The sequence below is a fragment of the Sinocyclocheilus grahami genome, unplaced genomic scaffold, assembly GCF_001515645.1.
Source record: "Sinocyclocheilus grahami isolate Dianchi unplaced genomic scaffold, SAMN03320097.WGS_v1.1 scaffold404.1, whole genome shotgun sequence".
Classification (NCBI taxonomy): domain Eukaryota; kingdom Metazoa; phylum Chordata; class Actinopteri; order Cypriniformes; family Cyprinidae; genus Sinocyclocheilus; species Sinocyclocheilus grahami.
Genome location: NW_015505583.1, coordinates 1,071,569 through 1,080,341, shown reverse-complemented (window position 1 = coordinate 1,080,341; position 8,773 = coordinate 1,071,569).

Sequence of the window (8,773 nt, the reverse complement as noted above, 5' to 3'; positions counted from 1 at the left end):
TGTGCTAATTGAGCTCAAGCTATGCTGACTTGAATGCACAATGACATTCATAGCTCGGATTACTGAGCGGAGCGTCAAACCGCGCAGTGACGAGGAGAGTGAAACATGCGCGCTGAGCACTGCGGGGCAGGGCACGACGCAGCGCGCCATATTATTATTATATGTAGCCTATATTTTCGGTGCATCCCTACTTGCATCCCCTCCTTGTTTACAAATCCGAAGTAAGTCCATACATTCGATTTAAACGCGGACGGGGCTTTCCTGAGAACTTTCCGCATGCCACCCTGTTTATTTTACTAACTTACTGCATGCTGAAGGTGACCCAGCTGAACTCACCAGAAAAAGACTCAACACCACCATCTAGTGGATTGTAAAGAAACTGATTTTATTATTCTACCAAATAGTATAATAAAAGATCGATACTTGGCGTCAGGGGGATCACAGCATGCTGCCCATATCAAAGCACAGACAGATGTTGGAGAACACCTGAAAAGCGTGAATGAATTTACGATACTCGTCTGTATTTGCAGTACACAAGCTGCAGTTCAGCTGCTCGACAAACGCTGCCAGTGTGAAAGCACAATGGGCGCGCGCTGCTCCCGCTCTGCATACGTGCTGCTTCTGCGCTGCCTCTACGCTGCCTCTGCTCTACTTACGCGTGCGGTGTGAAACGGGCGTAAAGCTCTATTCTGGAAAGGAGGCGGGGAGCAGCAGCTCATTTGCATTTAAAGACACAGGCCTGAAAAACAGCTTGTTTCTGCTTCCACTCAAAATAGGCATTTCTAAAATTATATAATAAATTATCTGTGGAGTATTTTGAGCTGAAACTTCAGACACATTCTGGGGACACCAGAGACTTATATTACATATTGTAAAAAGGGTCATAATATGTCACCTTTAAATATTCATCTACCTCACATTAAACTATGGAACGGCTTCAGAACACTTGACATATAGTGCACCATAAAACTTTATGGTGCTTTATAATGTTTTTGTGCCTTTTTTTGTGGCTTAACAATAACAGAATAGTATACGCACAATATCAGATTTGGATCGGTCTCGTCTAAAAGATACCCGATCCGGCAGAAAATGGCAGTATCGGCATTTCATCCCTAATTACAACAGCTTTATTAATACATTTATTTATAACATTCACACATAGTGTTCAAATTGGGATCTGTAATATTTTCTAATGTTTTAAAATAATGATCTTCTGCCCAGCAAGACTGCATTTATTTGTACAGTAAAAGATACTTGCCTGATTCAAGAATGGGGTCTCAAAAATGGCTAAAAATATTATTTAACTAACTTATTAACTTTTAAGTAAAATTGTGCTTTGTTGGTATAGCCTGATGTCTGCTTGAATGTTAAAGGGTTCATATGACGTTGCTAAAAAGAACATTATTTTGTGTATTTGGTGTAATGAAATGTGTTGATGTGGTTTAAGGTTCAAAAAACACATTATTTTCCACATACTGTACATTATTGTTTCTCCTCTATGCCCTGCCTTTCTGAAACGCGTCGATTTTTACAAAGCTCATCGGTCTGAAAAGCAAGGTGTGCTCTGATTGGCCAGCTATCCAGTGCGTTGTGATTGGCCGAATACCTCAAGCATGTGACTGAAATGTTACGCCCCTTACCATACTGTGATGTCGTGTCCCGGCCGGAGCGACGAGACAAAAACATTAAAACCCATTATAAACGAGGCATTCATTACATCCAGTGGGGACATAATTACTGATTATAATTACATATACTGTCTTTTTACACGTTGCGTTGTATCGCGCCGCATAAACATAAAACCATGTCTGCATTTGTGATCGGAGAAATGACAAACAACAAGTGCTACTCTACACTGCCCAAAACTCGCGTTTGAATCGTCAGTGGCAAATCCTTTAAATATGAAAACGTACTTACAGTCTGTGAGTCAAAACAGCCGGTGTTGTGGTCTACTCTACCAGGATTAGGAAACCATAAAATACACTCAACACATCTGAATATTTGGGTTGAACTGTTCTGGAAAAGTTCTTAAAACCACTGATTTCTAGTCGTGCCCTCTTTTGGAAGGCCAAACAAAGTATTTTCACTTTCACAACAAAACGCACAGGGTCACGCACGGCGGGCTTGAGTGAGTGGAGGCAGGCGGGCTAGTGTGAGGAACGGGCGACGGGCTTGCGTCAACCACATGTGACGACTCCGGGCTGGACTCCGCTTCGTCCACGGTGAAAGCCGATCCGGCGATCCACAGCACGAAGTTGAAGTATTTCCTCAGCGACCAGCACGGATCAGCTCCAGGCATGACGAAGCGGATATCGTCCTCTTTTGGAAGACCAAACAGTGTAGTTTCACTTTCACAACGCGAAACACAGCGCCTTCACGACATGGCGGCGGCGGCTGCAAAAAAAACCGTGTTCGGTATTCGGCCACATAACATATTTCAGTACGTTGTTCTGTTTCTTTAAACATCTCATTCATGTACATTTTGTACTATAACTTGTAGTAAAGAAGGACAAATGTTCTGTTCATGTGTGCTCCTTGCTGCCACTTGAATTGAGGAGCTCACAGTGATCTGTCACGCCACATTAAAGAGCATCAAGACAGTGTGTCAAAATTGAGACTTTGTTTCATGTCGAAAGTAACAAAGTTTATTGTGATTTATTGGATGGAAGGCTTAAGACAGATAATGTTTAATGAAGTTTTGTTCAGGCATTTTAAAATGTCGTAGATTAAAAGATCCATTCTTGAAGAATTTATATCAGTTCATTAAAATGACAGTCGAATATGATTGAGAAATCAATATTGTCAGCTCAGTCCTGCTGCTCAACCAGATGAACTCACTGTGTGTTTACACAGACTTGAGAAATTAATGATAACTTAACTCTCCTACAGTACATGTTGTTTACATGACTATAACCAGTCTAAAAACAAACACTTGTGTTTTTGCAGGCAGTTTGCCACTTCTGTTACTCTGTTTAATGTACCGGTGTGATTCATGTGAACCGGCAGCTCTCATCAACTCTTGGATGTTCTGTTCTGTCTTTGCTGCTATTGAAACTGAATCTGATGATTAATTATCTCTTGCACATCACATCTCTCTCTCTCTCTCCCTCTCAGTTTTATATGTTTAGACATAGAGTAATGCAGTGCAAGGTTATTTCATTGCTCAATGGGACTGTCATAGACAGCACCAGCATTTTTGCACCCTCTGCTCACCTGTGCCGTTCGAGACCAGCAGTTTTTATGACCGGAGGTAAACCAATCTTTCCAGTTTGAAACCCCCTTGTTTGGTGGAAAGGCACAGAACAGTTTGAGGATTGAGCCAGTCCGATAAAGTAACACAAAAACATACAGAATTTTTTTTTTACAATTTTATTAGTGTATTCTTAGATAGTTTTACAAATCTGTGTTGTGTAAAAGATATTTGCTTTCAGTAGTGTTTGGGAGTGATTATCTTAAAGACACACTTAAACCATTTAAGAAATCGGCAACTCTTTAACTTTAAACTTCCACAATTAATTAACACATCCCGAATAATGTTTATTGTGGGAGTAGTTTCATGCTCTAAGGAATATGCAAGTCAAGTAACCATTATTTCTTATTTCACAGCACCAGGGAATTATACAAATTAATATTATGAATATGAATATGAATATAATGTAATAAGTTACATGGAAACAGCTGTAATTCTGCTGTTCCATAAGCGCCACCTAATGTCAGAGAGTGGATTTACAGAGAGTTACATTTACATTTAGCCTGTGTGCAGTGATTGTCTGGCCAAAAAACATACTGTGTTTGCATGCCCTGCTGTGAATTTTGGCCGGTTGATGAAAAACAAGCTTATGTGGATTCTACACATTTAAACAGTTCGGATAATGTATCTAGAATTATTTATGGAGCATATACATACATATAATAATTTATTAATCAGTTATCATTCTGACTTAACCCTTTTCTTTAATTGAAGGCTGAAATGTGAGGTTTACCATTTTGTGAAACCTTTTCAAAGTTTTATTTGAACATTTAATACATGTTATTAGATAAACTGTTGTCAGTCATGTTTTCATTTAAAATCCGTACATCTTTGGTAATGTTATTGTTTTAGTGTTTATGCAAACAAAAAGTTGTTTTATTTGTGGTTGTTTTAAAGGGGTCATATGATGCGATTTCAAGTTTTCCTTTCTCTTTGGAGTGTTACAAGCTGATTGTGAATAGATAAGATCCCTGAAGTTGCAAAGACTAAAGTCTCAAAACCAAAGAGATATTCTTTATCAAAGTTAAGACTCTGCCGTGTGCGTGTGCGTGTGCGTGTGCGTGCGTGCATGTGCGTGCGTGCATGTGCGTGTGTGCATGTGCGTGTGTGCGCGCGCGAGTGTGTGAGAGAGGGGGGTGGGGGTCACATCACAGTGGAGTCAGCTGTCTTAACCGTGGCTTGTGTACTGCAAACACATACCAGCTTCATCACTGTCTGTCACGCGACTCTGTTCCCCTTTCGGGCTCTGTCTTTACATTTATTTTGAAAGATGAAGCTCGCGATTATGGTAAGGGGCGTTACATTTCCGACGAGTGCTTGCGGTGTTCGGCCAATCACAATGCACTGGGTCAGCTGGCCAATCAGAGCAGACTGCGCTTGTCAGAAGGAGGGACTTTGTAGAAAACGAAGCGTTTGAGAGAGGCGGGGCATAGAGGACCTACAATAATGTACAGTATTTGAAAAATAATGTGTTTTTTGAACATTAAAGCATGTCAACATATTCTGTTACACCAAATACACAAAATAATGATCTTTAAAAAAGTATCATATGACCCCTTTAATTGCAAATCTAAAACTTGGTGAAAAAAAGTGTTTTTTTGTTTTTTAACATTTTTTTTAAACATTTCCAGCACATTTTAACATTACCGTGATTACCGTAATTTTGGTCACTAAGAAATGTTCATGCCATTACATCTCTATTTCTTGTATAGCACTTATGTATTATATAGATTGTTTCAAAGCAACTTCACAGTAATAAACAGGAAAAAATGGCAAAGTAATTGCTGCCTTTTAATACCCTGCAGAACTATTATGCTGCTTAGTAAGACATGATCCTGTTGCATAAGAGTCGACAGGTATGATGACTTGACCACAATTAATGAGTATTCATAATAATGTAGACATGTTTTAGCAAATGCGTGTGCCATACTGAGATTGTGTGAATCATGTGAATGCCTGCGTGTACTAATTCATCCATATTAAGTTTTCTTGAGTTTAATAAAGTGGCAAAACATCCACAATGTTTAAAAATAGGATTTGGTAAAATCCACAAAGAAAAAAAGAAAAAAATTGTAATATATTTTACATTCAGTAATAAATGCACATACAAACTAAATATAAAATTGAATATAATATATATTAAATATTAGGATTCAATATTAATAAAGATCATATTAAACTTTTTAATATTAAAAACAGATTAAAAATATAATTTTAATATTAAAATCTTAAGAACATTAAATATAGTAATTTAATAATAATTTATAATAAGTTAAGAATATTAAATTATATTATAATTTTAAATTTAATAAATGATCATTTAAGAATATTAAAGGATTTCCAAAACAAAAAGTGTAGTTAACCTCTATTTGGAAGCTATTTTTATCATAGTTGATGAATTGTAGACTGTGCAAGTTTTCTAGATTTATATTGAATTTAATCATGTGTTTGAATGGATAAGAAATGGTATGTGTTGCCAGGTAAAGGATTGTAGTTATTTACTGTACAGTATGCGATACTTGAGCATGATTGGTCAGTTGCTGCATTCACAATAAATAAACGCATTGCAGCCATTGTGTTGGTGAACATGTACTGTTTGTGACTAATCAAGCAATCTGTCTCTTATTTTCTCAGGAACCTTTACCTGCTGCTGTGTTCTTGACGCGGGAATGGAAAACCGAGGTAAGCGGATGGGTTATTATGTCTTTATTATATATAAAGACTAAAGGAATATCTGTGATTGGTCACAGTAAGCAGTTTTTTTTCTCAGTCCTGGAATAGTTGCATTTTGGCCTTTTTTATTTTGACCACATATTTCATAGAAAACAATGTTTGGTTTTATTCTTGATCGTAGAGTAGCTGGTGGTATCAGTGATCCTGTGTTGTGTTGTTTTATAATATCTCTGAGCTCATAAGGAACGTTGGCCTCATAAAGGAGGTTGACCATGTGACGCATAGGTGTGTTGGCTCTCGACTGAGATATCTGATCACGCTTTGCTCAGTCGACACACCCACAGGTGAAACTCAGCGCTTTTCATTTGCCACGGTGTAGCTTCGCTTTTCAGTGGGGAATTTCACCTTTATGGAAGAAGAGAGGAACTCTGTAGAAGAGGAGACTGCCTCATCAGGTAGGAAATGTTGGTTTACTGCCCTTCAGTGTCTGCCGACCGAGCACTAGGGTAAATATCTGTTGTCTGCCATTGAAGGTCAAGTGCTTTTTTTTCTGATAACGATGAAGAACATTTAAAAATAGAAGTGGCCTTTAAGGTTTGTGGGTAGAGACAGTTTTTTCCTTCAGATTGTGGGTTATTCCTTTTTTTTCAGGTGTGTGTGTGTGTTTATATGTATATAGGCAACAGCACATATGAGCATGTAGAACTGCTCCCCATAAATGTCCGTCTACTCTAAGAACTATTTATTCATACAAAGAAATCTGTTGTCTGTACCAAACAATCTATCCACTGAAGTGCTAGATTGCATCTTTCTGAGTTTAGAGAACATGCAACAGCAGATCTGTGATCATCTGCAGATCTGTGCGGTGTCAGTATTATGCTACAGTGATGGTATGCGATTATACTTCATATACTGCATCATACTTCAATATTTACGCAACTGTTTCATGTTCATGAGATGTTTTTAATACTTTTCTTATGCAAATATACATTTCATTGATCAAAAGTGACAGTAAAGACATGTATAATGTTACAGGTTTCTACTATTCTATGATACACCCGTGTTATTTGGATCGATCATGGTTTTTTTTTTCAGGTGTGACATGCTTAATCTAAAACCTTTTGTTAATTACTTCATAATTACTATTTATGGTATTTTTATTTATGCAAATACAAATATTTATTTAAAATATGTATTTGTACTTAAAGCTGCAGTCCGTAATTTTGCCTCTTTGTCGCCATCTCTGTTTGAAAACCTGGAATTTCAGCTGTGTACGGAATGATCTTCCTTGCGTGGGTTGTTCTCCGGCACGGCTCCAGTGCTGATGAAGCTAATGTTCTGAAGAGTGTGTGTGTGGCAGTCAGTCACCGCACCGGTGTGGATATTTACTGTACTTCGCAATCACAGATTCTAGCCTATGTCTTGGAATATATGACCCAAATAATAATTTTCACCGTATATTGTCATCAAGTAAGTAAAAAGTCTGCCACGTTTGTTCTGACCAACTGAGGAAAAAAGCTTTACCATAAATTTTGCTACCAATGGGGATTAAATCTAAAGATCAGTTAGCTCATATCACATCAAACCATTCAAATTATTATTATTATTATTATTGTTATACTCTATCCTCAAATTATTAATGTTAACAACATCAGCATTGCGTGACTATGAGCTCCCTTCGAACTGGTTTTCTTAAAAATACAAATCTTGTGTAATCCCAGGCTATCTGTAATCAGAAGCACATTTATAAGTGGAATATAATTTAATTTCATTCACATGTGTTTCATAAACACATAATCCTTTCTGGATTACAATCCGCCATCAAAATGATACATTTCATTATTCCAGCTGCTGTGAGAAAAGGCTATAAACGATCGGCCACCTGCAGGATCCTCACATACGATAGCCTAGTAGCCGGGACAACTTTTTTGTGTTTACAGACGTGATGTAATGCAGTGCCATGCTCGAATTTCCCGCGAAAACCTTCCCGTACCACTCAAATTAGAAAACATTATTATAAGCTACACGTTGTGAATCGGGCTAAAGTAAGGCGATAGTTTTGAATACTGGCTGGTTATGTACTTGCTCAAATATTGATTTCGGATCATTTTTAACTAGGGATGCACCGATACCACTTTTTCCAGTGCTCGCCCGATACCGATACTTTTATTTTTGGTACTTGCCGATACCGAGTACCGATATTTTTATTGCATTTGTAAATTTTTGAAATATTGGGTACAGAAACCAAAAGGGTATGTATAATGTTAGTTGGTTAACTTCATTTATCAAATAGATAGTCAAACCAAAATTTATTCAGACACCTTCAACATTTCTCACATTATCATACTTTATTCGCTATAGTTTAGAAAATGGTAATAAAATATGACAAGAACTCAGAGTTAAACTGTGTCAGAACAAATTAATCTTGCTAATGTTAGATAATTTTGATAGAAAGGTATGTAATAGATTACAATCAACCAAAAATTATTCAGACAGCTGTTAGTATGACAGTATTTACATAACTATCAATACTTTGTCGGGTGACGCTTAGCCTCAATGACAGCCTGTAGTCTCCTGGGCATGCTGTCACCCAGCTTCATGCAAAACTCAACTTCAATTTTTTTCCCAGACTCGGTCTAAATAATTTTTGGACCCAAATTTGTATAAATTTTACTGGTAGTCCAGTGTATAATGAATAATAAAAAATATGATTTGTCATAGTTTACTTTATTTTGCTATCCTCACTTACATAAATGAACTAGTGTCCTGCACCCGCTAGTTAAAAAAAAAAATCAAACATTATATCTGGTCTCTGAATAATTTTTGGTTTGACTATATCCTTTGGTTATT